This window comes from Genypterus blacodes, unplaced genomic scaffold (genome assembly GCF_046128005.1).
Source record: "Genypterus blacodes isolate CSIRO-AG114 ecotype Tasmania unplaced genomic scaffold, CSIRO-AGI_Gbla_v1 ptg000192l_1, whole genome shotgun sequence".
NCBI lineage: Eukaryota > Metazoa > Chordata > Actinopteri > Ophidiiformes > Ophidiidae > Genypterus > Genypterus blacodes.
This window is the reverse complement of record NW_027466992.1, coordinates 17,775-41,393: the sequence shown is the minus strand read 5'-3', so window position 1 is coordinate 41,393 and position 23,619 is coordinate 17,775. Positions and strand designations below refer to the sequence as shown.

The window sequence follows — 23,619 nt, the reverse complement described above, 5'->3', positions numbered from 1 at the left end:
TTTAACCATCAGCTCATCTGGTTTTTCCGCACCCTCCGCTGCAACAGACCACAAAAGCAGTGCCAACAGGATGACAAATACTGAATCTACACCCCACCTCTACTCTGCAGAGGATTTGATTGTATTATTGTATTTGTATAATTTATCCAGCCTCATTGTGTGCGCACTCTGCATTGTGGATTTTGGCCAAAATGTTGTCACAATATAATAATAATAATCTTGCTTTCCACCAAACTGGCTGCATTGGGTCATATTTTCTTCCATATGAAATCACTTGGTCAAACGTCGTCTTTATTAGGACAACACATTGTTAAACCAACCAATACAGCAGCACTAACATTATTGAAATAAAATTCATTAGAAGTCACAATTGACAACAGTCGGTCGCTCGCTCAAATAATAATAATGCGCTCCCCGGTGAGCGCTCCCCCACCACCAGCTGAGCGCTCGCGACAACAACAATAACAAACATTCCACGTGGAGGGGCGGGCGCTAGCCAGCCGAAGAAAGTTCACACGGCCAGCTGAAGAAAGTTCTCACGGCCCGGCTCGAAAGTCGGGACGAAACGGCCTGCAGTTCAGCGGCGCGCCCGCTAGAGGACCCCGAGAAGATTGTCATCCAGAGGGGGGGGGAGGGGAAGATGGATAGTTGATGTTCCAAGTGACAGTTAAATCCCAAGTTTACGTTGAACGGGCAAGTCTGCTTGAACAGGTAAGTCGACGGGCAGTTCCAAGTAGTTTGGGGAGAGCGAGATTGGCTTAGCTCGTTTGTAGAGCGACATTGGCTCAGTCAATTAAAAGGCCGCGCCCGCTCACCGGCGCTGTTGGACCGTTGAACCTAACCGGATGTAAGTGAGTGCTGTGTATGTTTGCCAACGTCTGTTTTGGGGGAAATGTGTCAGGTGTGTCTCCTAAACCTCAGCTGGTTCACTTTTGATGCACTTGTGATGGTTTGTGTATGTGACGTGCTTGTTTTATGTATGAATGTGAAAAGCTGCAGTACCGCTCTCGGCCTGAATAGTGATCATGCAAGTGGGGTGGCGCTGTTTCACCAAGGAACCAAACCGGAGGTAAACAAAGAATGATTGAATTAATTTTTCTTTTGAGCTAAAAACGTTAAAATGTGGAACGCTTCACGAATTTGCGTGTCATCCTTGCGCAGGGGCCATGCTAATCTTCTCTGTATCGTTCCAATTTTAGTATATGTGCTTCCGAAGAAACACAATGATGGAGAGAGAACTTTCACAACATGTACTGGGACCAATAATCGTCCACTCGAGGTTCTGGTAGAGACGTCTGGATCATGCCGGGGCTGGGGAACACGTTTTTAACTCAACCTGCAAACTATACCAAACATATGGCACTGATTTACCCCCCAAAAACACATGGCACTGATTTGCCACAATTGCTGTATCATGTGTACATCATATGTCTTAACAGTGACGTAAAACAGATTCTACAGTAAACGATGATGAGGCATGCCATCCAGAGTGACGTAATGTGAAACAGTCTGTACAGCGTAATAAACAACGATCATGACGCCATCCAAACCGACCAAGTCACAACAGTGATTTTAGAATAGAATTTTCTCTGACCTAACAGTTACAATACAAACATGTTAAGAATCTCGGTCCAGTCTGACCTCGCGCGCGCGCTGTGTGGGCACTGCGGGAAATCTATAATAGCCATGCGTGACGTCAGCACCGACGGTTGGACGGCTACGATGGTAGGAGACAAAATAGTGCGGATTTCTGCATTACTACGTAATTTAAACCATCGTGTGATGATTGCTTTTGGCTCTAACTCTATGCTGAGCTTAACGTGTGTTAGTGCTGAGTATGACTCCGGGACGTACAACACGCCAAAAGAAGTGGAGTTGATTCCCCTCACATCGTGCAAATCGGTCTTGGAGTGCCATCTAGCGGTGATGGCGCTGCACTACCACGGAGTGACCTACTCGAATCAGAAAGTCCACACTAAACACACAGCGTGCTGTTCACACAATTCTCACGATGCCAAAGCAGCGCCTACTGGGTTAGTGCATGCACATTCGGCGCGATATTCAGGGGGACCCCCATGCCACTCCCCCGGCGGCTAGGCGTAGTAGTGATCGAGTGTGGTGAACCAGAACAAAGAAAAGACGACTAAAGTTGTGTTCTTCCCAAACTTGATGTGTGTTGCTACGGAAGAATGGAATGAACAAATACAGGTAGGATAAGGGATTATTCATTGAAGAATACAATGAACGACAGTGGTTACAATGGGTAAATTGAAAGACTATAACCACCCGTTGCCCGCTGCAATAGAAGTTGTGAGCATGTAGAATATTGTTGTTGTGAGTGTGTTTTTCAAGCCCTACAATGTCCAGGGAAACCTTCTGTTTTATGCCAGTAACGTCAATGTTTACAAGTGCGCAGATTCCAGTGTGACTGCAGTCGATTGCTTTATTCTGTTTTGTCTCCTGAATCGTTTACAGGGAGTTCTGTAACTGGTTGATTTGATTTATAGGACTCGGTTACAAACAAATATATCTTATTTCATGGGGGGGGGGGGGTTGCTTCGTATCAACCTGTCTATGTTGAGTTCGTTTCACTGTTTTCTAATCATTATCACACACGACACGATCATTTTCTGGTGGACCCAATCTTGAGGACTTCCTTGAAGATGGGTGTGATGTGGTGGCTTTGGTCTGGTCCACTCTGCCGTAAACATGTGTTGGGTAGATTGAGGCGAACCAGGACAAACTGGGCAGACGCTGCATGACCAGTAGAGACGCTGGTTGCAAGATGACATCTTTCACATAAAGTTTCTGCGTGGTGGGGAGGTACAGCGTGGAGGGGGTCATGCAGTCTGCTCTGCTCCTCGACCACAGAAGCACGGGGGAAGAAAGATATCAAGCTGCAGGTGTCCCATAGCGCAACTTGAGACAGAATATGGAGAAGCAGAAAAGAGAAGAGCACTATATGAAGACGTGTGCTATCCAGATGAAGTGAACGATGCCGAACGTAATCTACGAACTGCCAAAGTAACTCGTGAAGGCAGTGCTTTAAAATATAGAAGAATGAAAAGTAACAAGCCACCATAAAACACTTCAAGGACATTTGAAGAAGGAATCAGAAAGCTGCAATCAGACATTTTGCTTTCGGTGTTTTCTCGATGATCAACGGCAAACGATGACAAACCACACAATCCGTTATTGTTATTGAAACCATTGGGAGTAGATGTAAGCCGTCGGACAGTAAATGCTTTAACATGTACTCTTCTTTAACCATCAGCTCATCTGGTTTTTCCGCACCCTCCGCTGCAACAGACCACAAAAGCAGTGCCAACAGGATGACAAATACTGAATCTACACCCCACCTCTACTCTGCAGAGGATTTGATTGTATTATTGTATTTGTATAATTTATCCAGCCTCATTGTGTGCGCACTCTGCATTGTGGATTTTGGCCAAAATGTTGTCACAATATAATAATAATAATCTTGCTTTCCACCAAACTGGCTGCATTGGGTCATATTTTCTTCCATATGAAATCACTTGGTCAAACGTCGTCTTTATTAGGACAACACATTGTTAAACCAACCAATACAGCAGCACTAACATTATTGAAATAAAATTCATTAGAAGTCACAATTGACAACAGTCGGTCGCTCGCTCAAATAATAATAATGCGCTCCCCGGTGAGCGCTCCCCCACCACCAGCTGAGCGCTCGCGACAACAACAATAACAAACATTCCACGTGGAGGGGCGGGCGCTAGCCAGCCGAAGAAAGTTCACACGGCCAGCTGAAGAAAGTTCTCACGGCCCGGCTCGAAAGTCGGGACGAAACGGCCTGCAGTTCAGCGGCGCGCCCGCTAGAGGACCCCGAGAAGATTGTCATCCAGAGGGGGGGGGAGGGGAAGATGGATAGTTGATGTTCCAAGTGACAGTTAAATCCCAAGTTTACGTTGAACGGGCAAGTCTGCTTGAACAGGTAAGTCGACGGGCAGTTCCAAGTAGTTTGGGGAGAGCGAGATTGGCTTAGCTCGTTTGTAGAGCGACATTGGCTCAGTCAATTAAAAGGCCACGCCCGCTCACCGGCGCTGTTGGACCGTTGAACCTAACCGGATGTAAGTGAGTGCTGTGTATGTTTGCCAACGTCTGTTTTGGGGGAAATGTGTCAGGTGTGTCTCCTAAACCTCAGCTGGTTCACTTTTGATGCACTTGTGATGGTTTGTGTATGTGACGTGCTTGTTTTATGTATGAATGTGAAAAGCTGCAGTACCGCTCTCGGCCTGAATAGTGATCATGCAAGTGGGGTGGCGCTGTTTCACCAAGGAACCAAACCGGAGGTAAACAAAGAATGATTGAATTAATTTTTCTTTTGAGCTAAAAACGTTAAAATGTGGAACGCTTCACGAATTTGCGTGTCATCCTTGCGCAGGGGCCATGCTAATCTTCTCTGTATCGTTCCAATTTTAGTATATGTGCTTCCGAAGAAACACAATGATGGAGAGAGAACTTTCACAACATGTACTGGGACCAATAATCGTCCACTCGAGGTTCTGGTAGAGACGTCTGGATCATGCCGGGGCTGGGGAACACGTTTTTAACTCAACCTGCAAACTATACCAAACATATGGCACTGATTTACCCCCCAAAAACACATGGCACTGATTTGCCACAATTGCTGTATCATGTGTACATCATATGTCTTAACAGTGACGTAAAACAGATTCTACAGTAAACGATGATGAGGCATGCCATCCAGAGTGACGTAATGTGAAACAGTCTGTACAGCGTAATAAACAACGATCATGACGCCATCCAAACCGACCAAGTCACAACAGTGATTTTAGAATAGAATTTTCTCTGACCTAACAGTTACAATACAAACATGTTAAGAATCTCGGTCCAGTCTGACCTCGCGCGCGCGCTGTGTGGGCACTGCGGGAAATCTATAATAGCCATGCGTGACGTCAGCACCGACGGTTGGACGGCTACGATGGTAGGAGACAAAATAGTGCGGATTTCTGCATTACTACGTAATTTAAACCATCGTGTGATGATTGCTTTTGGCTCTAACTCTATGCTGAGCTTAACGTGTGTTAGTGCTGAGTATGACTCCGGGACGTACAACACGCCAAAAGAAGTGGAGTTGATTCCCCTCACATCGTGCAAATCGGTCTTGGAGTGCCATCTAGCGGTGATGGCGCTGCACTACCACGGAGTGACCTACTCGAATCAGAAAGTCCACACTAAACACACAGCGTGCTGTTCACACAATTCTCACGATGCCAAAGCAGCGCCTACTGGGTTAGTGCATGCACATTCGGCGCGATATTCAGGGGGACCCCCATGCCACTCCCCCGGCGGCTAGGCGTAGTAGTGATCGAGTGTGGTGAACCAGAACAAAGAAAAGACGACTAAAGTTGTGTTCTTCCCAAACTTGATGTGTGTTGCTACGGAAGAATGGAATGAACAAATACAGGTAGGATAAGGGATTATTCATTGAAGAATACAATGAACGACAGTGGTTACAATGGGTAAATTGAAAGACTATAACCACCCGTTGCCCGCTGCAATAGAAGTTGTGAGCATGTAGAATATTGTTGTTGTGAGTGTGTTTTTCAAGCCCTACAATGTCCAGGGAAACCTTCTGTTTTATGCCAGTAACGTCAATGTTTACAAGTGCGCAGATTCCAGTGTGACTGCAGTCGATTGCTTTATTCTGTTTTGTCTCCTGAATCGTTTACAGGGAGTTCTGTAACTGGTTGATTTGATTTATAGGACTCGGTTACAAACAAATATATCTTATTTCATGGGGGGGGGGGGGTTGCTTCGTATCAACCTGTCTATGTTGAGTTCGTTTCACTGTTTTCTAATCATTATCACACACGACACGATCATTTTCTGGTGGACCCAATCTTGAGGACTTCCTTGAAGATGGGTGTGATGTGGTGGCTTTGGTCTGGTCCACTCTGCCGTAAACATGTGTTGGGTAGATTGAGGCGAACCAGGACAAACTGGGCAGACGCTGCATGACCAGTAGAGACGCTGGTTGCAAGATGACATCTTTCACATAAAGTTTCTGCGTGGTGGGGAGGTACAGCGTGGAGGGGGTCATGCAGTCTGCTCTGCTCCTCGACCACAGAAGCACGGGGGAAGAAAGATATCAAGCTGCAGGTGTCCCATAGCGCAACTTGAGACAGAATATGGAGAAGCAGAAAAGAGAAGAGCACTATATGAAGACGTGTGCTATCCAGATGAAGTGAACGATGCCGAACGTAATCTACGAACTGCCAAAGTAACTCGTGAAGGCAGTGCTTTAAAATATAGAAGAATGAAAAGTAACAAGCCACCATAAAACACTTCAAGGACATTTGAAGAAGGAATCAGAAAGCTGCAATCAGACATTTTGCTTTCGGTGTTTTCTCGATGATCAACGGCAAACGATGACAAACCACACAATCCGTTATTGTTATTGAAACCATTGGGAGTAGATGTAAGCCGTCGGACAGTAAATGCTTTAACATGTACTCTTCTTTAACCATCAGCTCATCTGGTTTTTCCGCACCCTCCGCTGCAACAGACCACAAAAGCAGTGCCAACAGGATGACAAATACTGAATCTACACCCCACCTCTACTCTGCAGAGGATTTGATTGTATTATTGTATTTGTATAATTTATCCAGCCTCATTGTGTGCGCACTCTGCATTGTGGATTTTGGCCAAAATGTTGTCACAATATAATAATAATAATCTTGCTTTCCACCAAACTGGCTGCATTGGGTCATATTTTCTTCCATATGAAATCACTTGGTCAAACGTCGTCTTTATTAGGACAACACATTGTTAAACCAACCAATACAGCAGCACTAACATTATTGAAATAAAATTCATTAGAAGTCACAATTGACAACAGTCGGTCGCTCGCTCAAATAATAATAATGCGCTCCCCGGTGAGCGCTCCCCCACCACCAGCTGAGCGCTCGCGACAACAACAATAACAAACATTCCACGTGGAGGGGCGGGCGCTAGCCAGCCGAAGAAAGTTCACACGGCCAGCTGAAGAAAGTTCTCACGGCCCGGCTCGAAAGTCGGGACGAAACGGCCTGCAGTTCAGCGGCGCGCCCGCTAGAGGACCCCGAGAAGATTGTCATCCAGAGGGGGGGGGAGGGGAAGATGGATAGTTGATGTTCCAAGTGACAGTTAAATCCCAAGTTTACGTTGAACGGGCAAGTCTGCTTGAACAGGTAAGTCGACGGGCAGTTCCAAGTAGTTTGGGGAGAGCGAGATTGGCTTAGCTCGTTTGTAGAGCGACATTGGCTCAGTCAATTAAAAGGCCACGCCCGCTCACCGGCGCTGTTGGACCGTTGAACCTAACCGGATGTAAGTGAGTGCTGTGTATGTTTGCCAACGTCTGTTTTGGGGGAAATGTGTCAGGTGTGTCTCCTAAACCTCAGCTGGTTCACTTTTGATGCACTTGTGATGGTTTGTGTATGTGACGTGCTTGTTTTATGTATGAATGTGAAAAGCTGCAGTACCGCTCTCGGCCTGAATAGTGATCATGCAAGTGGGGTGGCGCTGTTTCACCAAGGAACCAAACCGGAGGTAAACAAAGAATGATTGAATTAATTTTTCTTTTGAGCTAAAAACGTTAAAATGTGGAACGCTTCACGAATTTGCGTGTCATCCTTGCGCAGGGGCCATGCTAATCTTCTCTGTATCGTTCCAATTTTAGTATATGTGCTTCCGAAGAAACACAATGATGGAGAGAGAACTTTCACAACATGTACTGGGACCAATAATCGTCCACTCGAGGTTCTGGTAGAGACGTCTGGATCATGCCGGGGCTGGGGAACACGTTTTTAACTCAACCTGCAAACTATACCAAACATATGGCACTGATTTACCCCCCAAAAACACATGGCACTGATTTGCCACAATTGCTGTATCATGTGTACATCATATGTCTTAACAGTGACGTAAAACAGATTCTACAGTAAACGATGATGAGGCATGCCATCCAGAGTGACGTAATGTGAAACAGTCTGTACAGCGTAATAAACAACGATCATGACGCCATCCAAACCGACCAAGTCACAACAGTGATTTTAGAATAGAATTTTCTCTGACCTAACAGTTACAATACAAACATGTTAAGAATCTCGGTCCAGTCTGACCTCGCGCGCGCGCTGTGTGGGCACTGCGGGAAATCTATAATAGCCATGCGTGACGTCAGCACCGACGGTTGGACGGCTACGATGGTAGGAGACAAAATAGTGCGGATTTCTGCATTACTACGTAATTTAAACCATCGTGTGATGATTGCTTTTGGCTCTAACTCTATGCTGAGCTTAACGTGTGTTAGTGCTGAGTATGACTCCGGGACGTACAACACGCCAAAAGAAGTGGAGTTGATTCCCCTCACATCGTGCAAATCGGTCTTGGAGTGCCATCTAGCGGTGATGGCGCTGCACTACCACGGAGTGACCTACTCGAATCAGAAAGTCCACACTAAACACACAGCGTGCTGTTCACACAATTCTCACGATGCCAAAGCAGCGCCTACTGGGTTAGTGCATGCACATTCGGCGCGATATTCAGGGGGACCCCCATGCCACTCCCCCGGCGGCTAGGCGTAGTAGTGATCGAGTGTGGTGAACCAGAACAAAGAAAAGACGACTAAAGTTGTGTTCTTCCCAAACTTGATGTGTGTTGCTACGGAAGAATGGAATGAACAAATACAGGTAGGATAAGGGATTATTCATTGAAGAATACAATGAACGACAGTGGTTACAATGGGTAAATTGAAAGACTATAACCACCCGTTGCCCGCTGCAATAGAAGTTGTGAGCATGTAGAATATTGTTGTTGTGAGTGTGTTTTTCAAGCCCTACAATGTCCAGGGAAACCTTCTGTTTTATGCCAGTAACGTCAATGTTTACAAGTGCGCAGATTCCAGTGTGACTGCAGTCGATTGCTTTATTCTGTTTTGTCTCCTGAATCGTTTACAGGGAGTTCTGTAACTGGTTGATTTGATTTATAGGACTCGGTTACAAACAAATATATCTTATTTCATGGGGGGGGGGGGTTGCTTCGTATCAACCTGTCTATGTTGAGTTCGTTTCACTGTTTTCTAATCATTATCACACACGACACGATCATTTTCTGGTGGACCCAATCTTGAGGACTTCCTTGAAGATGGGTGTGATGTGGTGGCTTTGGTCTGGTCCACTCTGCCGTAAACATGTGTTGGGTAGATTGAGGCGAACCAGGACAAACTGGGCAGACGCTGCATGACCAGTAGAGACGCTGGTTGCAAGATGACATCTTTCACATAAAGTTTCTGCGTGGTGGGGAGGTACAGCGTGGAGGGGGTCATGCAGTCTGCTCTGCTCCTCGACCACAGAAGCACGGGGGAAGAAAGATATCAAGCTGCAGGTGTCCCATAGCGCAACTTGAGACAGAATATGGAGAAGCAGAAAAGAGAAGAGCACTATATGAAGACGTGTGCTATCCAGATGAAGTGAACGATGCCGAACGTAATCTACGAACTGCCAAAGTAACTCGTGAAGGCAGTGCTTTAAAATATAGAAGAATGAAAAGTAACAAGCCACCATAAAAGACTTCAAGGACATTTGAAGAAGGAATCAGAAAGCTGCAATCAGACATTTTGCTTTCGGTGTTTTCTCGATGATCAACGGCAAACGATGACAAACCACACAATCCGTTATTGTTATTGAAACCATTGGGAGTAGATGTAAGCCGTCGGACAGTAAATGCTTTAACATGTACTCTTCTTTAACCATCAGCTCATCTGGTTTTTCCGCACCCTCCGCTGCAACAGACCACAAAAGCAGTGCCAACAGGATGACAAATACTGAATCTACACCCCACCTCTACTCTGCAGAGGATTTGATTGTATTATTGTATTTGTATAATTTATCCAGCCTCATTGTGTGCGCACTCTGCATTGTGGATTTTGGCCAAAATGTTGTCACAATATAATAATAATAATCTTGCTTTCCACCAAACTGGCTGCATTGGGTCATATTTTCTTCCATATGAAATCACTTGGTCAAACGTCGTCTTTATTAGGACAACACATTGTTAAACCAACCAATACAGCAGCACTAACATTATTGAAATAAAATTCATTAGAAGTCACAATTGACAACAGTCGGTCGCTCGCTCAAATAATAATAATGCGCTCCCCGGTGAGCGCTCCCCCACCACCAGCTGAGCGCTCGCGACAACAACAATAACAAACATTCCACGTGGAGGGGCGGGCGCTAGCCAGCCGAAGAAAGTTCACACGGCCAGCTGAAGAAAGTTCTCACGGCCCGGCTCGAAAGTCGGGACGAAACGGCCTGCAGTTCAGCGGCGCGCCCGCTAGAGGACCCCGAGAAGATTGTCATCCAGAGGGGGGGGGAGGGGAAGATGGATAGTTGATGTTCCAAGTGACAGTTAAATCCCAAGTTTACGTTGAACGGGCAAGTCTGCTTGAACAGGTAAGTCGACGGGCAGTTCCAAGTAGTTTGGGGAGAGCGAGATTGGCTTAGCTCGTTTGTAGAGCGACATTGGCTCAGTCAATTAAAAGGCCACGCCCGCTCACCGGCGCTGTTGGACCGTTGAACCTAACCGGATGTAAGTGAGTGCTGTGTATGTTTGCCAACGTCTGTTTTGGGGGAAATGTGTCAGGTGTGTCTCCTAAACCTCAGCTGGTTCACTTTTGATGCACTTGTGATGGTTTGTGTATGTGACGTGCTTGTTTTATGTATGAATGTGAAAAGCTGCAGTACCGCTCTCGGCCTGAATAGTGATCATGCAAGTGGGGTGGCGCTGTTTCACCAAGGAACCAAACCGGAGGTAAACAAAGAATGATTGAATTAATTTTTCTTTTGAGCTAAAAACGTTAAAATGTGGAACGCTTCACGAATTTGCGTGTCATCCTTGCGCAGGGGCCATGCTAATCTTCTCTGTATCGTTCCAATTTTAGTATATGTGCTTCCGAAGAAACACAATGATGGAGAGAGAACTTTCACAACATGTACTGGGACCAATAATCGTCCACTCGAGGTTCTGGTAGAGACGTCTGGATCATGCCGGGGCTGGGGAACACGTTTTTAACTCAACCTGCAAACTATACCAAACATATGGCACTGATTTACCCCCCAAAAACACATGGCACTGATTTGCCACAATTGCTGTATCATGTGTACATCATATGTCTTAACAGTGACGTAAAACAGATTCTACAGTAAACGATGATGAGGCATGCCATCCAGAGTGACGTAATGTGAAACAGTCTGTACAGCGTAATAAACAACGATCATGACGCCATCCAAACCGACCAAGTCACAACAGTGATTTTAGAATAGAATAGAGGTTAGAATAGAATTTTCTCTGACCTAACAGTTACAATACATACATGTTAAGAATCTCGGTCCAGTCTGACCTCGCGCGCGCGCTGTGTGGGCACTGCGGGAAATCTATAATAGCCATGCGTGACGTCAGCACCGACGGTTGGACGGCTACGATGGTAGGAGACAAAATAGTGCGGATTTCTGCATTACTACGTAATTTAAACCATCGTGTGATGATTGCTTTTGACTCTAACTCTATGCTGAGCTTAACGTGTGTTAGTGCTGAGTATGACTCCGGGACGTACAACACGCCAAAAGAAGTGGAGTTGATTCCCCTCACATCGTGCAAATCGGTCTTGGAGTGCCATCTAGCGGTGATGGCGCTGCACTACCACGGAGTGACCTACTCGAATCAGAAAGTCCACACTAAACACACAGCGTGCTGTTCACACAATTCTCACGATGCCAAAGCAGCGCCTACTGGGTTAGTGCATGCACATTCGGCGCGATATTCAGGGGGACCCCCATGCCACTCCCCCGGCGGCTAGGCGTAGTAGTGATCGAGTGTGGTGAACCAGAACAAAGAAAAGACGACTAAAGTTGTGTTCTTCCCAAACTTGATGTGTGTTGCTACGGAAGAATGGAATGAACAAATACAGGTAGGATAAGGGATTATTCATTGAAGAATACAATGAACGACAGTGGTTACAATGGGTAAATTGAAAGACTATAACCACCCGTTGCCCGCTGCAATAGAAGTTGTGAGCATGTAGAATATTGTTGTTGTGAGTGTGTTTTTCAAGCCCTACAATGTCCAGGGAAACCTTCTGTTTTATGCCAGTAACGTCAATGTTTACAAGTGCGCAGATTCCAGTGTGACTGCAGTCGATTGCTTTATTCTGTTTTGTCTCCTGAATCGTTTACAGGGAGTTCTGTAACTGGTTGATTTGATTTATAGGACTCGGTTACAAACAAATATATCTTATTTCATGGGGGGGGTTGCTTCGTATCAACCTGTCTATGTTGAGTTCGTTTCACTGTTTTCTAATCATTATCACCCACGACACGATCATTTTCTGGTGGACCCAATCTTGAGGACTTCCTTGAAGATGGGTGTGATGTGGTGGCTTTGGTCTGGTCCACTCTGCCGTAAACATGTTTTGGGTAGATTGAGGCGAACCAGGACAAACTGGGCAGACGCTGCAGGACCAGTAGAGACGCTGGTTGCAAGATGACATCTTTCACATAAAGTTTCTGCGTGGTGGGGAGGTACAGCGTGGAGGGGGTCATGCAGTCTGCTCTGCTCCTCGACCATAGAAGCACGGGGGAAGAAAGATAACAAGCTGCAGGTGTCCCATAGCGCAACTTGAGACAGAATATGGAGAAGCAGAAAAGAGAAGAGCACTATATGAAGACGTGTGCTATCCAAATGAAGTGGACGAAGCCGAACGTAATCTACGAACTGCCAAAGTAACTCGTGAAGGCAGTGCTTTAAAATATAGAAGAATGAAAAGTAACAAGCCACCATAAAAGACTTCAAGGACATTTGAAGAAGGAATCAGAAAGCTGCAATCAGACATTTTGCTTTCGGTGTTTTCTCGATGATCAACGGCAAACGATGACAAACCACACAATCCGTTATTGTTATTGAAACCATTGGGAGTAGATGTAAGCCGTCGGACAGTAAATGCTTTAACATGTACTTTTCTTTAACCATCAGCTCATCTGGTTTTTCCGCACCCTCCGCTGCAACAGACCACAAAAGCAGTGCCAACAGGATGACAAATACTGAATCTACACCCCACCTCTACTCTGCAGAGGATTTGATTGTATTATTGTATTTGTATAATTTATCCAGCCTCATTGTGTGCGCACTCTGCATTGTGGATTTTGGCCAAAATGTTGTCACAATATAATAATAATAATCTTGCTTTCCACCAAACTGGCTGCATTGGGTCATATTTTCTTCCATATGAAATCACTTGGTCAAACGTCGTCTTTATTAGGACAACACATTGTTAAACCAACCAATACAGCAGCACTAACATTATTGAAATAAAATTCATTAGAAGTCACAATTGACAACAGTCGGTCGCTCGCTCAAATAATAATAATGCGCTCCCCGGTGAGCGCTCCCCCACCACCAGCTGAGCGCTCGCGACAACAACAATAACAAACATTCCACGTGGAGGGGCGGGCGCTAGCCAGCCGAAGAAAGTTCACACGGCCAGCTGAAGAAAGTTCTCACGGCCCGGCTCGAAAGTCGGGACGAAACGGCCTGCAGTTCAGCGGCGCGCCCGCTAGAGGACCCCGAGAAGATTGTCATCCAGAGGGGGGGGGAGGGGAAGATGGATAGTTGATGTTCCAAGTGACAGTTAAATCCCAAGTTTACGTTGAACGGGCAAGTCTGCTTGAACAGGTAAGTCGACGGGCAGTTCCAAGTAGTTTGGGGAGAGCGAGATTGGCTTAGCTCGTTTGTAGAGCGACATTGGCTCAGTCAATTAAAAGGCCGCGCCCGCTCACCGGCGCTGTTGGACCGTTGAACCTAACCGGATGTAAGTGAGTGCTGTGTATGTTTGCCAACGTCTGTTTTGGGGGAAATGTGTCAGGTGTGTCTCCTAAACCTCAGCTGGTTCACTTTTGATGCACTTGTGATGGTTTGTGTATGTGACGTGCTTGTTTTATGTATGAATGTGAAAAGCTGCAGTACCGCTCTCGGCCTGAATAGTGATCATGCAAGTGGGGTGGCGCTGTTTCACCAAGGAACCAAACCGGAGGTAAACAAAGAATGATTGAATTAATTTTTCTTTTGAGCTAAAAACGTTAAAATGTGGAACGCTTCACGAATTTGCGTGTCATCCTTGCGCAGGGGCCATGCTAATCTTCTCTGTATCGTTCCAATTTTAGTATATGTGCTTCCGAAGAAACACAATGATGGAGAGAGAACTTTCACAACATGTACTGGGACCAATAATCGTCCACTCGAGGTTCTGGTAGAGACGTCTGGATCATGCCGGGGCTGGGGAACACGTTTTTAACTCAACCTGCAAACTATACCAAACATATGGCACTGATTTACCCCCCAAAAACACATGGCACTGATTTGCCACAATTGCTGTATCATGTGTACATCATATGTCTTAACAGTGACGTAAAACAGATTCTACAGTAAACGATGATGAGGCATGCCATCCAGAGTGACGTAATGTGAAACAGTCTGTACAGCGTAATAAACAACGATCATGACGCCATCCAAACCGACCAAGTCACAACAGTGATTTTAGAATAGAATTTTCTCTGACCTAACAGTTACAATACAAACATGTTAAGAATCTCGGTCCAGTCTGACCTCGCGCGCGCGCTGTGTGGGCACTGCGGGAAATCTATAATAGCCATGCGTGACGTCAGCACCGACGGTTGGACGGCTACGATGGTAGGAGACAAAATAGTGCGGATTTCTGCATTACTACGTAATTTAAACCATCGTGTGATGATTGCTTTTGGCTCTAACTCTATGCTGAGCTTAACGTGTGTTAGTGCTGAGTATGACTCCGGGACGTACAACACGCCAAAAGAAGTGGAGTTGATTCCCCTCACATCGTGCAAATCGGTCTTGGAGTGCCATCTAGCGGTGATGGCGCTGCACTACCACGGAGTGACCTACTCGAATCAGAAAGTCCACACTAAACACACAGCGTGCTGTTCACACAATTCTCACGATGCCAAAGCAGCGCCTACTGGGTTAGTGCATGCACATTCGGCGCGATATTCAGGGGGACCCCCATGCCACTCCCCCGGCGGCTAGGCGTAGTAGTGATCGAGTGTGGTGAACCAGAACAAAGAAAAGACGACTAAAGTTGTGTTCTTCCCAAACTTGATGTGTGTTGCTACGGAAGAATGGAATGAACAAATACAGGTAGGATAAGGGATTATTCATTGAAGAATACAATGAACGACAGTGGTTACAATGGGTAAATTGAAAGACTATAACCACCCGTTGCCCGCTGCAATAGAAGTTGTGAGCATGTAGAATATTGTTGTTGTGAGTGTGTTTTTCAAGCCCTACAATGTCCAGGGAAACCTTCTGTTTTATGCCAGTAACGTCAATGTTTACAAGTGCGCAGATTCCAGTGTGACTGCAGTCGATTGCTTTATTCTGTTTTGTCTCCTGAATCGTTTACAGGGAGTTCTGTAACTGGTTGATTTGATTTATAGGACTCGGTTACAAACAAATATATCTTATTTCATGGGGGGGGGGGGGTTGCTTCGTATCAACCTGTCTATGTTGAGTTCGTTTCACTGTTTTCTAATCATTATCACACACGACACGATCATTTTCTGGTGGACCCAATCTTGAGGACTTCCTTGAAGATGGGTGTGATGTGGTGGCTTTGGTCTGGTCCACTCTGCCGTAAACATGTGTTGGGTAGATTGAGGCGAACCAGGACAAACTGGGCAGACGCTGCATGACCAGTAGAGACGCTGGTTGCAAGATGACATCTTTCACATAAAGTTTCTGCGTGGTGGGGAGGTACAGCGTGGAGGGGGTCATGCAGTCTGCTCTGCTCCTCGACCACAGAAGCACGGGGGAAGAAAGATATCAAGCTGCAGGTGTCCCATAGCGCAACTTGAGACAGAATATGGAGAAGCAGAAAAGAGAAGAGCACTATATGAAGACGTGTGCTATCCAGATGAAGTGAACGATGCCGAACGTAATCTACGAACTGCCAAAGTAACTCGTGAAGGCAGTGCTTTAAAATATAGAAGAATGAAAAGTAACAAGCCACCATAAAACACTTCAAGGACATTTGAAGAAGGAATCAGAAAGCTGCAATCAGACATTTTGCTTTCGGTGTTTTCTCGATGATCAACGGCAAACGATGACAAACCACACAATCCGTTATTGTTATTGAAACCATTGGGAGTAGATGTAAGCCGTCGGACAGTAAATGCTTTAACATGTACTCTTCTTTAACCATCAGCTCATCTGGTTTTTCCGCACCCTCCGCTGCAACAGACCACAAAAGCAGTGCCAACAGGATGACAAATACTGAATCTACACCCCACCTCTACTCTGCAGAGGATTTGATTGTATTATTGTATTTGTATAATTTATCCAGCCTCATTGTGTGCGCACTCTGCATTGTGGATTTTGGCCAAAATGTTGTCACAATATAATAATAATAATCTTGCTTTCCACCAAACTGGCTGCATTGGGTCATATTTTCTTCCATATGAAATCACTTGGTCAAACGTCGTCTTTATTAGGACAACACATTGTTAAACCAACCAATACAGCAGCACTAACATTATTGAAATAAAATTCATTAGAAGTCACAATTGACAACAGTCGGTCGCTCGCTCAAATAATAATAATGCGCTCCCCGGTGAGCGCTCCCCCACCACCAGCTGAGCGCTCGCGACAACAACAATAACAAACATTCCACGTGGAGGGGCGGGCGCTAGCCAGCCGAAGAAAGTTCACACGGCCAGCTGAAGAAAGTTCTCACGGCCCGGCTCGAAAGTCGGGACGAAACGGCCTGCAGTTCAGCGGCGCGCCCGCTAGAGGACCCCGAGAAGATTGTCATCCAGAGGGGGGGGGAGGGGAAGATGGATAGTTGATGTTCCAAGTGACAGTTAAATCCCAAGTTTACGTTGAACGGGCAAGTCTGCTTGAACAGGTAAGTCGACGGGCAGTTCCAAGTAGTTTGGGGAGAGCGAGATTGGCTTAGCTCGTTTGTAGAGCGACATTGGCTCAGTCAATTAAAAGGCCACGCCCGCTCACCGGCGCTGTTGGACCGTTGAACCTAACCGGATGTAAGTGAGTGCTGTGTATGTTTGCCAACGTCTGTTTTGGGGGAAATGTGTCAGGTGTGTCTCCTAAACCTCAGCTGGTTCACTTTTGATGCACTTGTGATGGTTTGTGTATGTGACGTGCTTGTTTTATGTATGAATGTGAAAAGCTGCAGTACCGCTCTCGGCCTGAATAGTGATCATGCAAGTGGGGTGGCGCTGTTTCACCAAGGAACCAAACCGGAGGTAAACAAAGAATGATTGAATTAATTTTTCTTTTGAGCTAAAAACGTTAAAATGTGGAACGCTTCACGAATTTGCGTGTCATCCTTGCGCAGGGGCCATGCTAATCTTCTCTGTATCGTTCCAATTTTAGTATATGTGCTTCCGAAGAAACACAATGATGGAGAGAGAACTTTCACAACATGTACTGGGACCAATAATCGTCCACTCGAGGTTCTGGTAGAGACGTCTGGATCATGCCGGGGCTGGGGAACACGTTTTTAACTCAACCTGCAAACTATACCAAACATATGGCACTGATTTACCCCCCAAAAACACATGGCACTGATTTGCCACAATTGCTGTATCATGTGTACATCATATGTCTTAACAGTGACGTAAAACAGATTCTACAGTAAACGATGATGAGGCATGCCATCCAGAGTGACGTAATGTGAAACAGTCTGTACAGCGTAATAAACAACGATCATGACGCCATCCAAACCGACCAAGTCACAACAGTGATTTTAGAATAGAATTTTCTCTGACCTAACAGTTACAATACAAACATGTTAAGAATCTCGGTCCAGTCTGACCTCGCGCGCGCGCTGTGTGGGCACTGCGGGAAATCTATAATAGCCATGCGTGACGTCAGCACCGACGGTTGGACGGCTACGATGGTAGGAGACAAAATAGTGCGGATTTCTGCATTACTACGTAATTTAAACCATCGTGTGATGATTGCTTTTGGCTCTAACTCTATGCTGAGCTTAACGTGTGTTAGTGCTGAGTATGACTCCGGGACGTACAACACGCCAAAAGAAGTGGAGTTGATTCCCCTCACATCGTGCAAATCGGTCTTGGAGTGCCATCTAGCGGTGATGGCGCTGCACTACCACGGAGTGACCTACTCGAATCAGAAAGTCCACACTAAACACACAGCGTGCTGTTCACACAATTCTCACGATGCCAAAGCAGCGCCTACTGGGTTAGTGCATGCACATTCGGCGCGATATTCAGGGGGACCCCCATGCCACTCCCCCGGCGGCTAGGCGTAGTAGTGATCGAGTGTGGTGAACCAGAACAAAGAAAAGACGACTAAAGTTGTGTTCTTCCCAAACTTGATGTGTGTTGCTACGGAAGAATGGAATGAACAAATACAGGTAGGATAAGGGATTATTCATTGAAGAATACAATGAACGACAGTGGTTACAATGGGTAAATTGAAAGACTATAACCACCCGTTGCCCGCTGCAATAGAAGTTGTGAGCATGTAGAATATTGTTGTTGTGAGTGTGTTTTTCAAGCCCTACAATGTCCAGGGAAACCTTCTGTTTTATGCCAGTAACGTCAATGTTTACAAGTGCGCAGATTCCAGTGTGACTGCAGTCGATTGCTTTATTCTGTTTTGTCTCCTGAATCGTTTACAGGGAGTTCTGTAACTGGTTGATTTGATTTATAGGACTCGGTTACAAACAAATATATCTTATTTCATGGGGGGGGGGGGTTGCTTCGTATCAACCTGTCTATGTTGAGTTCGTTTCACTGTTTTCTAATCATTATCACACACGACACGATCATTTTCTGGTGGACCCAATCTTGAGGACTTCCTTGAAGATGGGTGTGATGTGGTGGCTTTGGTCTGGTCCACTCTGCCGTAAACATGTGTTGGGTAGATTGAGGCGAACCAGGACAAACTGGGCAGACGCTGCATGACCAGTAGAGACGCTGGTTGCAAGATGACATCTTTCACATAAAGTTTCTGCGTGGTGGGGAGGTACAGCGTGGAGGGGGTCATGCAGTCTGCTCTGCTCCTCGACCACAGAAGCACGGGGGAAGAAAGATATCAAGCTGCAGGTGTCCCATAGCGCAACTTGAGACAGAATATGGAGAAGCAGAAAAGAGAAGAGCACTATATGAAGACGTGTGCTATCCAGATGAAGTGAACGATGCCGAACGTAATCTACGAACTGCCAAAGTAACTCGTGAAGGCAGTGCTTTAAAATATAGAAGAATGAAAAGTAACAAGCCACCATAAAAGACTTCAAGGACATTTGAAGAAGGAATCAGAAAGCTGCAATCAGACATTTTGCTTTCGGTGTTTTCTCGATGATCAACGGCAAACGATGACAAACCACACAATCCGTTATTGTTATTGAAACCATTGGGAGTAGATGTAAGCCGTCGGACAGTAAATGCTTTAACATGTACTCTTCTTTAACCATCAGCTCATCTGGTTTTTCCGCACCCTCCGCTGCAACAGACCACAAAAGCAGTGCCAACAGGATGACAAATACTGAATCTACACCCCACCTCTACTCTGCAGAGGATTTGATTGTATTATTGTATTTGTATAATTTATCCAGCCTCATTGTGTGCGCACTCTGCATTGTGGATTTTGGCCAAAATGTTGTCACAATATAATAATAATAATCTTGCTTTCCACCAAACTGGCTGCATTGGGTCATATTTTCTTCCATATGAAATCACTTGGTCAAACGTCGTCTTTATTAGGACAACACATTGTTAAACCAACCAATACAGCAGCACTAACATTATTGAAATAAAATTCATTAGAAGTCACAATTGACAACAGTCGGTCGCTCGCTCAAATAATAATAATGCGCTCCCCGGTGAGCGCTCCCCCACCACCAGCTGAGCGCTCGCGACAACAACAATAACAAACATTCCACGTGGAGGGGCGGGCGCTAGCCAGCCGAAGAAAGTTCACACGGCCAGCTGAAGAAAGTTCTCACGGCCCGGCTCGAAAGTCGGGACGAAACGGCCTGCAGTTCAGCGGCGCGCCCGCTAGAGGACCCCGAGAAGATTGTCATCCAGAGGGGGGGGGAGGGGAAGATGGATAGTTGATGTTCCAAGTGACAGTTAAATCCCAAGTTTACGTTGAACGGGCAAGTCTGCTTGAACAGGTAAGTCGACGGGCAGTTCCAAGTAGTTTGGGGAGAGCGAGATTGGCTTAGCTCGTTTGTAGAGCGACATTGGCTCAGTCAATTAAAAGGCCACGCCCGCTCACCGGCGCTGTTGGACCGTTGAACCTAACCGGATGTAAGTGAGTGCTGTGTATGTTTGCCAACGTCTGTTTTGGGGGAAATGTGTCAGGTGTGTCTCCTAAACCTCAGCTGGTTCACTTTTGATGCACTTGTGATGGTTTGTGTATGTGACGTGCTTGTTTTATGTATGAATGTGAAAAGCTGCAGTACCGCTCTCGGCCTGAATAGTGATCATGCAAGTGGGGTGGCGCTGTTTCACCAAGGAACCAAACCGGAGGTAAACAAAGAATGATTGAATTAATTTTTCTTTTGAGCTAAAAACGTTAAAATGTGGAACGCTTCACGAATTTGCGTGTCATCCTTGCGCAGGGGCCATGCTAATCTTCTCTGTATCGTTCCAATTTTAGTATATGTGCTTCCGAAGAAACACAATGATGGAGAGAGAACTTTCACAACATGTACTGGGACCAATAATCGTCCACTCGAGGTTCTGGTAGAGACGTCTGGATCATGCCGGGGCTGGGGAACACGTTTTTAACTCAACCTGCAAACTATACCAAACATATGGCACTGATTTACCCCCCAAAAACACATGGCACTGATTTGCCACAATTGCTGTATCATGTGTACATCATATGTCTTAACAGTGACGTAAAACAGATTCTACAGTAAACGATGATGAGGCATGCCATCCAGAGTGACGTAATGTGAAACAGTCTGTACAGCGTAATAAACAACGATCATGACGCCATCCAAACCGACCAAGTCACAACAGTGATTTTAGAATAGAATAGAGGTTAGAATAGAATTTTCTCTGACCTAACAGTTACAATACATACATGTTAAGAATCTCGGTCCAGTCTGACCTCGCGCGCGCGCTGTGTGGGCACTGCGGGAAATCTATAATAGCCATGCGTGACGTCAGCACCGACGGTTGGACGGCTACGATGGTAGGAGACAAAATAGTGCGGATTTCTGCATTACTACGTAATTTAAACCATCGTGTGATGATTGCTTTTGACTCTAACTCTATGCTGAGCTTAACGTGTGTTAGTGCTGAGTATGACTCCGGGACGTACAACACGCCAAAAGAAGTGGAGTTGATTCCCCTCACATCGTGCAAATCGGTCTTGGAGTGCCATCTAGCGGTGATGGCGCTGCACTACCACGGAGTGACCTACTCGAATCAGAAAGTCCACACTAAACACACAGCGTGCTGTTCACACAATTCTCACGATGCCAAAGCAGCGCCTACTGGGTTAGTGCATGCACATTCGGCGCGATATTCAGGGGGACCCCCATGCCACTCCCCCGGCGGCTAGGCGTAGTAGTGATCGAGTGTGGTGAACCAGAACAAAGAAAAGACGACTAAAGTTGTGTTCTTCCCAAACTTGATGTGTGTTGCTACGGAAGAATGGAATGAACAAATACAGGTAGGATAAGGGATTATTCATTGAAGAATACAATGAACGACAGTGGTTACAATGGGTAAATTGAAAGACTATAACCACCCGTTGCCCGCTGCAATAGAAGTTGTGAGCATGTAGAATATTGTTGTTGTGAGTGTGTTTTTCAAGCCCTACAATGTCCAGGGAAACCTTCTGTTTTATGCCAGTAACGTCAATGTTTACAAGTGCGCAGATTCCAGTGTGACTGCAGTCGATTGCTTTATTCTGTTTTGTCTCCTGAATCGTTTACAGGGAGTTCTGTAACTGGTTGATTTGATTTATAGGACTCGGTTACAAACAAATATATCTTATTTCATGGGGGGGGGGGGGTTGCTTCGTATCAACCTGTCTATGTTGAGTTCGTTTCACTGTTTTCTAATCATTATCACACACGACACGATCATTTTCTGGTGGACCCAATCTTGAGGACTTCCTTGAAGATGGGTGTGATGTGGTGGCTTTGGTCTGGTCCACTCTGCCGTAAACATGTGTTGGGTAGATTGAGGCGAACCAGGACAAACTGGGCAGACGCTGCATGACCAGTAGAGACGCTGGTTGCAAGATGACATCTTTCACATAAAGTTTCTGCGTGGTGGGGAGGTACAGCGTGGAGGGGGTCATGCAGTCTGCTCTGCTCCTCGACCACAGAAGCACGGGGGAAGAAAGATATCAAGCTGCAGGTGTCCCATAGCGCAACTTGAGACAGAATATGGAGAAGCAGAAAAGAGAAGAGCACTATATGAAGACGTGTGCTATCCAGATGAAGTGAACGATGCCGAACGTAATCTACGAACTGCCAAAGTAACTCGTGAAGGCAGTGCTTTAAAATATAGAAGAATGAAAAGTAACAAGCCACCATAAAAGACTTCAAGGACATTTGAAGAAGGAATCAGAAAGCTGCAATCAGACATTTTGCTTTCGGTGTTTTCTCGATGATCAACGGCAAACGATGACAAACCACACAATCCGTTATTGTTATTGAAACCATTGGGAGTAGATGTAAGCCGTCGGACAGTAAATGCTTTAACATGTACTCTTCTTTAACCATCAGCTCATCTGGTTTTTCCGCACCCTCCGCTGCAACAGACCACAAAAGCAGTGCCAACAGGATGACAAATACTGAATCTACACCCCACCTCTACTCTGCAGAGGATTTGATTGTATTATTGTATTTGTATAATTTATCCAGCCTCATTGTGTGCGCACTCTGCATTGTGGATTTTGGCCAAAATGTTGTCACAATATAATAATAATAATCTTGCTTTCCACCAAACTGGCTGCATTGGGTCATATTTTCTTCCATATGAAATCACTTGGTCAAACGTCGTCTTTATTAGGACAACACATTGTTAAACCAACCAATACAGCAGCACTAACATTATTGAAATAAAATTCATTAGAAGTCACAATTGACAACAGTCGGTCGCTCGCTCAAATAATAATAATGCGCTCCCCGGTGAGCGCTCCCCCACCACCAGCTGAGCGCTCGCGACAACAACAATAACAAACATTCCACGTGGAGGGGCGGGCGCTAGCCAGCCGAAGAAAGTTCACACGGCCAGCTGAAGAAAGTTCTCACGGCCCGGCTCGAAAGTCGGGACGAAACGGCCTGCAGTTCAGCGGCGCGCCCGCTAGAGGACCCCGAGAAGATTGTCATCCAGAGGGGGGGGGGAGGGGAAGATGGATAGTTGATGTTCCAAGTGACAGTTAAATCCCAAGTTTACGTTGAACGGGCAAGTCTGCTTGAACAGGTAAGTCGACGGGCAGTTCCAAGTAGTTTGGGGAGAGCGAGATTGG

General features: G+C 45.8%; 7 non-coding genes across 7 annotated transcripts; all 7 read right to left on the bottom strand.

The window, feature by feature from the left end:
• Nucleotides 1–1,116: 1,116 nt before the first annotated feature.
• On the bottom strand, nucleotides 1,117–1,222 carry LOC143015224 (U6 spliceosomal RNA). The gene has a single exon (XR_012965381.1). It is a non-coding gene; the product is annotated as a U6 spliceosomal RNA (small nuclear RNA).
• A 3,156-nt stretch (nucleotides 1,223–4,378) lies between these two features.
• On the bottom strand, nucleotides 4,379–4,484 carry LOC143015223 (U6 spliceosomal RNA). Its single transcript, XR_012965380.1, has one exon. It is a non-coding gene; the product is annotated as a U6 spliceosomal RNA (small nuclear RNA).
• A 3,156-nt stretch (nucleotides 4,485–7,640) lies between these two features.
• Nucleotides 7,641–7,746, bottom strand: LOC143015222 (U6 spliceosomal RNA). The gene has a single exon (XR_012965379.1). It is a non-coding gene; the product is annotated as a U6 spliceosomal RNA (small nuclear RNA).
• A 3,155-nt stretch (nucleotides 7,747–10,901) lies between these two features.
• On the bottom strand, nucleotides 10,902–11,007 carry LOC143015221 (U6 spliceosomal RNA). Its single transcript, XR_012965378.1, has one exon. It is a non-coding gene; the product is annotated as a U6 spliceosomal RNA (small nuclear RNA).
• A 3,168-nt stretch (nucleotides 11,008–14,175) lies between these two features.
• Nucleotides 14,176–14,281, bottom strand: LOC143015220 (U6 spliceosomal RNA). The gene has a single exon (XR_012965377.1). It is a non-coding gene; the product is annotated as a U6 spliceosomal RNA (small nuclear RNA).
• Nucleotides 14,282–17,437: 3,156 nt separating this feature from the next.
• LOC143015219 (U6 spliceosomal RNA) lies at nucleotides 17,438–17,543 on the bottom strand. Its single transcript, XR_012965376.1, has one exon. It is a non-coding gene; the product is annotated as a U6 spliceosomal RNA (small nuclear RNA).
• Nucleotides 17,544–20,698: 3,155 nt separating this feature from the next.
• Nucleotides 20,699–20,804, bottom strand: LOC143015256 (U6 spliceosomal RNA). Its single transcript, XR_012965410.1, has one exon. It is a non-coding gene; the product is annotated as a U6 spliceosomal RNA (small nuclear RNA).
• Between the last annotated feature and the right edge of the window lie 2,815 nt (nucleotides 20,805–23,619).